Here is an 8,726-nt window from a genome sequence, read left to right as displayed (position 1 = left end):
AATGAGATTTTTCCTTTCATAATTTTCATAATTCTAGTTGTGACCTTTTTTTTGTCTTAAAGAAGTCCCTTTAACATTCTTGTACAGCTGGTTTGGTGTTGCTGAACTCTTTTAGCTTTTGCTTGTCTATAAAACTTTTGATCTTTCCTTCAAATCTGAATGAAAGCCTTGCTGGGTAGAGTAGTCTGATTGTAGGTTTTTCCCTTTCATCACTTTAAACATATTATGACATTCCCTTCCGGCCTGCTGCAGGGTTTCTGCTAAAAAGTCGGCTGATGGCCTTATGGGAATTTCTTATACGTAACTTGTTGCTTTTCCCTTACTGCTTTTAAGATTCTCTCTTTATCTTTAATTTTTGCCATTTTAATTACAGTGTGCCCTGGCATCTTCCTCTTTGGTTGATCCTGCTTGGGCCACTGTGATTCCTGGACCTGGATGTCTGTTTCCTTTCCCAGGTTAGGGAAGTTTTCAGCTATTATGTTTTCAAATATGTTCTCTGCCACTTTCTCTCTCTCTTCTTCTTCTTCTGGGTCCTTTATAATGCAAATGTTAGTACACTTGATGTTGTCCTACAGGTATCTTAAACTATACTCATTTTTAAAAATTGTTTTCTTTTTTCTGTTCAGCTTGAGTGATTTCCATCATTCTGTCTTCCAGCTTGCTGATTTGTTCTTCTGTATTATCTAATGTTGATTCCTTCGATTGTATTTTTTATTTCAGTTATTTTATTCTTCAGCTCTGTTTCATTCTTTTTTATATTTTCTAACTCTTGTTAAAGTTCTTACTGTGTTCATCCATTCTTCTACCAAGATCTTAGAGCATCTTTATGATCATTACCTTGAACTCTTTATCAGGTAGATTGCCTATCTCTACTTCACTTAGTTCTTCTGGGGTTTTATCTTGTTCCTTTGTTTGGAACATATTTCTCTGTAGCCTCATTTTGCCTAACTCACTGTTTTTATTTCTGTGTTTCTGGTAGGTTGGTTATGTTTCCCAATCTTGGAGAAGTGGTCTTTTGTAGGAGACTGCCCTCTGGTTACTAGAGCTATATGCCCTAGGGGTGCCCCCAGTGTGGGTTGAGTGAGCCCTTCTATTGTAGCAGGCTGACTATTGTGGGCAGTGTGGTAGGCATGGATGGCCCCCAGTTCAGTTGGTTTCCAGGCCCTGCCTTATGTGGAGGCTGCCAGCTGCTGGTGGACAGGGCAGGGTCCTAAGGCTGCTGGGTGTAGAGCTCCTGGGGATCCCAGGGCTAGTGCTGGCACTCTAGTGGGCAGAGCCAGGTCCCAGGGTGGCTGACTCTGGGGCTTGCAGTGCCTGATCTAGTGTCAGCTTGCTGGGGGCAGGGCCAGTTCCTGACTTTACTGGCTGCAGGTTCTGGGGTGTCCCAAAGGTGGTGCTGGCCTGCTGGTGAGTGGGGCTAGATCCCAGAGCAGCTGGCTGAGGGGCCTAAGCTGTCTAGTTGTCAGCCTGCTGGTGGGCAGGGCTGGGGCCCAGGGAATCCCAGGGCTGGTACTGGCTCACTGGTGGGTGCAGCTAGTCCTGGGGTCTCTGGCTGCAGGACTCTAGGGGTCCAGGTGTTGGTGTTGGCCCACTAATGGGTGGTCCTGGGGCCCATGGGTCTCAAGGCTGGTGCCAGCCTGCAGATGAATGGGCTGGGTCCTGACACTGTAGGTTGCAGGGCTGCATTGGTCCTGGAGCTGGTGTTGACCTCTGGTGGGCAGGGCTGGGACCCAGGGCATCCCAGGGCTAGTGCCCTCTTACTGGTGGACAGGTTCAGATCCTGGGCCTAGTGCTGGCCCACTGATGGGCAGAACTGGGTTCTGACATCTCTAGCTGCAGGGCCGCAGGGGTCCTGGAGCTGCTGTTGGCCCACTGGTAGGTGGAACCAGGACCTAAGGTCACTGGCTGCAGTTCCCAGGGGTCCCTGAGATGGTGGGTGAGGTTGATCCTAGATCTAGTACTGGCAGTACAGGGCATCTGGGGGTTTAAGGGGTCCTAAGGAAGCCAGCCTGCTGGTGGGTGGGGGCAGGGCAGAGTCCTGAGGCTAATAGGCTAGAGGGAGGATTCCAAAATGGCACTTGCCAGCACCAGTTTCCACGTGGTAGAACCAGCTCCCCAAAATGGCTTCCACCAGTGTCTGTATCCCCAGGGTGAGCTCCAGTTGCCTCCTGCCTCTCTGGGAGCCTCTCCAAGATCAGCAAGCGGGTCTGACCCAGGATCTTTTCCAATGCCTGCTTCTGCCCTGGGTCTTGGAGCATGTGAGATTTTGTGTGCACCCTTTAAGAATGGAATTTCTTTTCTATAGCCCTCTGGCTTTCCTGAAATAAGCCCTGATGGCCTTTCAAAGCCAAATGTTCTAGGGGTTCATCTTCCCAGTGCCGGTCCCAGTGCAGGACCCCAGTGCAGAGCCCAATGTGAGGCTCAGTCCCCTCGTTCTTTGGGGACAACCTCTGCAGTTGTAATTATCCTCCCATTTGTGGGTTGCCTACCCCAGGGCTCTGGGTCTTTATACCACATCTCCACCCTTCCTACTTATCTCAATGTGGTTTCTTCTTTATATCTTTAATTATAGAAGATCTTTTCTGCTCATCTTCAGGTCTGTCTCATCAATAGTTGCTCTGCAATTTTTATAATTTTGGTGTGCCTTTGGAAGGAGGTGAGATCAGGTGCCATCTTGGACACCAGAATCTTAGTCACAAGAAGGGTGTCAGAAGCAATGTGATTACAGGCTTCCTTGGCATATCCAAAAGGAGAGAGATTTTCAGTTTCTCCTCTTAAAATCAACAACTAATAAGATATTGACAAGCTTTCTTAATTAATTTCCTCACAGGCTAAATTTCTTGGACATCTCTGTTCACTTGGACCAAAATGGCTCTTCAGAATGCAGTTGATTTACATAATAGGAAAATTCCAGAAACAGAAAACTATTATTTGCATTGGTAGACTCTAAGTGTAAAATATTCTTGGTAGGTGTGGTAATTAAGCAAAAGTAAGAAGTACCCATTTGTTCACTTCTAAAACATTTCAGATCATGGATAGATCTTAGATCTAGAACACTGATGACCTTCCAAAATTCAAAATAAGTAATTCTAAGGTTGGTATTATTTCAACTGAAAAATATAACCTTTTAGAGATATTAAGTATAGAATTATTACCCTGTTTGGTCAGAAGAAAGATACCTTAGACTTCAATTCAACATCTAATTATGATAGATGCAGCCTAATTTCAAGCTAAAATAAAGATATTTATTCTTGCTTAATTCACCTAACCATAAATTTCTTCTGGAATAAAAGAAACATTTGAACATTAAAATGGTACTTTTAATATTTATCTTTTTTTTTTTTTTTACAAAGAACCTTAACTTTACATGAAAGCATCAAAAATAGCATACTCATCTAAGGTCAAATATGTTATTTACTTATCAATTTGGTTTCTTTAAAAAATTCAGTTGTTAAAGAATTATGGCTTCCTGCAAGTAATTAATAGGTTATAATATGTAGACAAACTTAGAACAGTTCAGGATAGAATGATTTTAAATAAAATTTAATACCTTATTGTCCTATGACCACTTATTTCTTTGGTAACACTTGCACTTTTTTTTCTGAAAAGGTGTCTGGAATTGACTGGACTAAAAGAATTTTATAGCTCGCCACACTTTGCCCCAAGGCAAGTTGGCAGGGAGCAGAGACTGGCTGTTAAGTCTCAGTAACCAGAGGAGCCTGGTGTTTCCTTGGCAAAGTAAATGTGGACCTAATTTCTGGCTCTAAGCAGGGAAGAGAAATAGAACAATGACCAATGATGGCTGTATGAATTTTCCTCTCCTTTAAAACTCCTTTTATAAAAAGTTACAAAAGTTTTCTACATAGAAAGACTAGTGCTAGCTAGTCCCTTCCTTGTGCTAGCTTTCTTTCTTCACTTAGATTTTCTTTTCCCTATATCTTACTTTGTAAGTATAATTATATCTTTTTTCATTGCCTTGGTATTCTATTAGATTATATAAGTGAGGACAGGACCACATTTTTAATATTTTTTTACTACCCCTCTTCCTTTATAATCTCCACATCCTAGGAACTTTATTTTATTTTATTTTATTTTTTGTGGTACGCGGGCCTCTCACTGTTGTGACCTCTCCCGTTGCGGAGCACAGGCTCTGGACGCGTAGGCTCAGCGGCCATGGCTCACAGGCCCAGCTGCTCCACGGCATGTGGGATCTTCCTGGACCGGGGCACGAACCCGTGTCCCCTGCATCGGCAGGTGGACTCTCAACCACTGCACCACCAGGGAAGCCCCCTAGGAACTTTATTGATAGTCTTGAGCAACTTTTAAAAAATTATTCATTGCAAATCATTTGGGTAAACCTTCACCAATTAAGACTGATTATATAATTCAATCTGAATTAATTATGAAATAATTAATACAATTTTATTCCTCTCATGAATATAACATTTATTTATCATGAACATTAATGAGAGAAATCTGCTTTAATGTACACATAAGAGTGATCTGCATTGGCTTATGACTTGTTGAAATAGTTTCTTCTAAAGTGTTTGAGCATAACTCTTCTCTTAATTAGTTTAAATGTGAACACAGCTACTTTACTGAGCTCTTTGAGAACAAGAAGTGAGTACTTATCTCTGTGAACCTATCACTTAACAAGTCCTGGGATATAGTAGTTACTCAATAAATGCTTGTCAAATTAAATTTTATATGTAACTGAGTGACTAGCATTTGTTAAGAAAGAAAAACTTCTTCCTCATTCCTAGGAGAAATGGCACAGAGACTGTATTAGTTTGCTAGGGCTGCTGTAACAAAGTACCACAAACTGAGTGGCTTAAACAACAGAAATGTATTGTCTCACAGTTCCATAGGCTAGAAGTCTGAGATCGAGATATTGGCAAAGTTGGTTCCTTCTGCAATCTGTGAGGGAAGGATATATTCCTCTCCTTGGCTTGTAGATTGACTCTGTTCTCTATGTCTCTTCACATTATTTTCTATCTCTCTGTGTCTGTGTCCAAATATCCTCTTCTTCTAAGTGCTCCGGTCACAATGGATTAGGACCCACCCTACTGACTTCATTTTAACTTGATTAGCTCTGTAAAAACCCTATCTCCAAATAAGGTATTCTGAGGGACTAGGAGTTAGAACTTCAACATATAAATTTTAGGGGGTCACAATTCAATTCATAAGAAACACTGAAAGACTAGGGTCTGAATTAGTATTTGTATGGCATAACTGAATAAATGTGTTCATGCTCCAAAAAATACACTGGAATATAGTATCTAGGTCAGTGTCCAGTCTCTACCTTCAATAAGGTGCCTCTAGGGAAGTTTGCATTACAAAATATTAATCAGGTGAAAACAGCACTCAAAGGGTGAAACAGAGATATATCAGTGAGGATGCTTTGAACTGTGAGTAAAAGACATCTTCAATTTAAATAGACTTAAGCCATAAGGATATTTACTATTATACATGACAAGAAATCCTGAGGTAGACAGTCTATAAGACTATTTAATTCAGTGTCTGAAGGACCCTGTTTCTTTCCATTGTTTTCCTTGCCTAAGCATGTCAGCTTTGTACATAGCAAAAAGCTCTGCTAATGTTTACCAGATGGCTGCAGCAGGCCCGTACATTGTAACCCGACATGACAAAATAAAGGGCACAGAGGGAAGCTGTGATTTCCTTGTGTATTTTTTTAAAAAGTAGGAAAATATTTACCAGAAGTCTTCTAGCAAACTTTTCCTCATATGTCATTGCTCAGTACACCCATGTCTAAAACAGTTACCAGCAAGGAGAACAGAAAAATCATGACTGGCCTAGACTAGTCAGGATTTACCTCATGGGAATGGGCATGAGACCAATGTCTCCTGATGCACATGGACATGTAGAAAGGGGTGGGTACCTGAACAAAAGTAGGGCTCTTTCAATAAGAAGGGAAAATGGATATGGAGTAGACAGCCAACACTATCACATAAGTCAAACTTTGTACCTCCTTTTTCCCACACACAATCTAAAATTATATCCATACCTACTTGAGACACATTCATTATCTCTCCAGTGGGAGACATCCCAAAGTCTCAGCCAGCAACCACATCCAGCACCAAGGCCAAGAGCTCTCTGTCAGGTCTGGACATGGTTCCTTGTGAACCCATGGCTTAAAGTTTTCCACCTCAAACATTTTCAATATGAAATAATAGAGAAGGAACAAGATAAATATAATTGAAACTCTTATTTGGAAAGGAGAGAATGGAAATGACATTCAGTGGATATTGGCCCATAGCCCATATCATATCCTATTAGAAAGAAGAGAGGACTGCCCACCCTAGCAGTGATGAGTCCCTTGGTCGGCCAATATGGTAGTCTCTGATTCTGTTTTTTGGGATAACCCATTGCCTTCCATTGCCCTTAGTTCTGTTCTTTTGGGAACATCTTCCTTGTTCATTGTCTTCTATGGCTACATTTGAAACAGGTATTAGATAGTTTAGCACTTTTTGTTAGTGTGAGTTTGGGGTGCTGGGAGGGTGCCTAAGGAATTGAACTATCACAGAATTGCTCATTGCTGTGGATTGGCCAGGCTTAGAATTTCTTTGATAGTCAATTCCCTAAGAGACTTAGTGGATTCTGATTTCTTTTGGCTAATTCTACAAATCAGTAAATACGGTCAGAGAGTCCAACTAGACATAGTCTTTGGGTCTGAGCACTTCAGTCTTCTAGCCATAAACATCTCTCTGAGATCTGCCCATTCTCCTAGTTCACATTTTGATGACCTTTGTTGCTAGTGTAATTGAAAACAATGAATGTAGATAGAGAAGCCCCTTCTGTAAACCTATATTTGACATAAAACTAGGTGCCTTTGTCCAATGTAAGTTATTTAGCAGGACATCTATAGGAGAAACTTTGGCAACTAAGTTTATCTCCTACTACTGCCTCCCACGTCCTTCTCTGTTTTCAGCCTAAGCTTCCATTTTTGTTATACGTTTTTAGTGAAAACCATAAGACGTAGTCAACATTTACTGACATTCTCATTCTTACTACCATTTCTCCTAATACTAGACACTACTACAATACTTCAGTTGTTTTCAAATTCAAACAACAGAATATCCCAACTCAGATTATCTTAAACAGTGAGAATATTTGTTATTCAGATAATAAGAAGGCTGAAAATAGTGTTCCATCAGTTAAATGACATTATCAAGGCCTCGGATTTTTTTCCATTTTTCTGTTTTGTCATTTTAAGCATATCAACTTTGTTTTCAGGCTAGCTTCTCCCGTGGCTGCACCAGGTTCATGCAACCTATCCTACATAATGTCCAGTGGAAGAAGCTAGGCTCAGGTATTGGGTAGACAACTAAAATGTTCACTATAAATGTCTAGATAGAAGAGTGCTGATGGTTAACGCTAAGAAAGATAGCCAATGGGTACTTCAGGTTAGAAACAAAGGTGGTAGGCAAAAGTGGTAGAGAATTGCATCTTTTAGAATACATTCAGCTGCAAATAACAGAAACCCAACTGAAAGTGGTGGCTTAAACAGTAGGAAAATTTACTGGTTCAGACAACTGGAAGTCCAGACATAGACTGGGCTTCAGATATGGTTAAGACTCAGTTCAACAACATCACCAAGGACCCAGGATAACATCAGTTCTATCCTAAAGTGGTTTTCTCATATTCGTAGGGTGGTAGTAACAATTGAAGCTACATGCTTCTTTGTTTAAAAAAAAAAAAAGCCATCTCTTCTAATGACTCACTTATAAGCGAGGAAACTTTTCCTAGAAGCCTCGAAACAATCTTCTTAGCATGTCTTGTTGGCCTAGGAACAGTCATGTGCCTATTCCTAAACCAGTCTGTTTCTAAAGGAATGCCATGTGCTGATTGGTTTAAGCATTAGGTCCTAGACCATTTGTAGGCCAAAAAGGATCAGATTGTATTGATTGAGGCAGACTTATCAGGGCCTGCCTCACATGTCTAGGTCAGTTCCTTACACCAAATGGCTGATGCACGGTGTCAGGAGGTGGGATAGATGTTGAAGAGATTACCTCATTGTCTACTACACAAGTGGAAGCCAACATTAAGGGATACCCCAGGTCGCGTGGGGAAGGGATGCGGGCCACAGGGGCGAGCACACTCTGGGAACATGGCAGCAGCGAACCTCGCCCAGATCATTGACGTGGACATCAACTGCGACAGCGTCTTCAAGTATGTGCTGATTCGAGTCCATGCGGTGCTGCCCTCCGGGGCCCTGGCCAGGGAGAGCAAAGAGATCATGAGCGGCTACAAGTGGGCGGAGTACCACTCCGACATCTACAGACGAGGTATCAGGCGAGATGCAGAAGGGCTATGACTGCGAGTGCCTGGGACGTGGGTGCATCTCCCACCAGAGCCAGGGCAAGAAGGTCCACGTGTACGGCTACTCCATGGGTTACACGGTCGCGCCCAGCACTCCATCTCCACTGAGAAGATCAAAGCCAGGTACCCTGACTACGAGGTTACCTGGGCCGACGACGGCTACTGAGGCCCACCCAAGGCTGGCCGTCTCCAGCAGCCCACTGGAACTCTGCCCTCAAGGCCACCTCCCAAGGGGTTGGGCTGCACCCCCTAGCACCTTTCCGCCCTGGCCAAGCCTCAGTGCCTGGGGTTACCTCTCTAGGGAGAATTAAAAGCATCATCACCTCCACTGGTCCCTGAAAAAAAAAGAAAAAAAAAAATTAAGGGACAAAAGATAGATGGCAAAG

General features: G+C 42.4%; 1 pseudogene across 1 annotated transcript; it reads left to right on the top strand.

Moving 5' to 3' along the window:
- Positions 1-8,128: 8,128 nt before the first annotated feature.
- LOC309833731 (14 kDa phosphohistidine phosphatase-like) lies at positions 8,129-8,506 on the top strand (annotated as a pseudogene). Its single transcript has one exon. The product of its transcript is annotated as a 14 kDa phosphohistidine phosphatase-like (transcript).
- The last annotated feature ends 220 nt before the right edge of the window (positions 8,507-8,726 follow it).

Source organism: Grampus griseus (assembly GCF_964374135.1).
Source record: "Grampus griseus genome assembly, chromosome: 15".
Taxonomy (NCBI): domain Eukaryota; kingdom Metazoa; phylum Chordata; class Mammalia; order Artiodactyla; family Delphinidae; genus Grampus; species Grampus griseus.
This window is presented reverse-complemented; position numbering and strand designations above follow the sequence as displayed.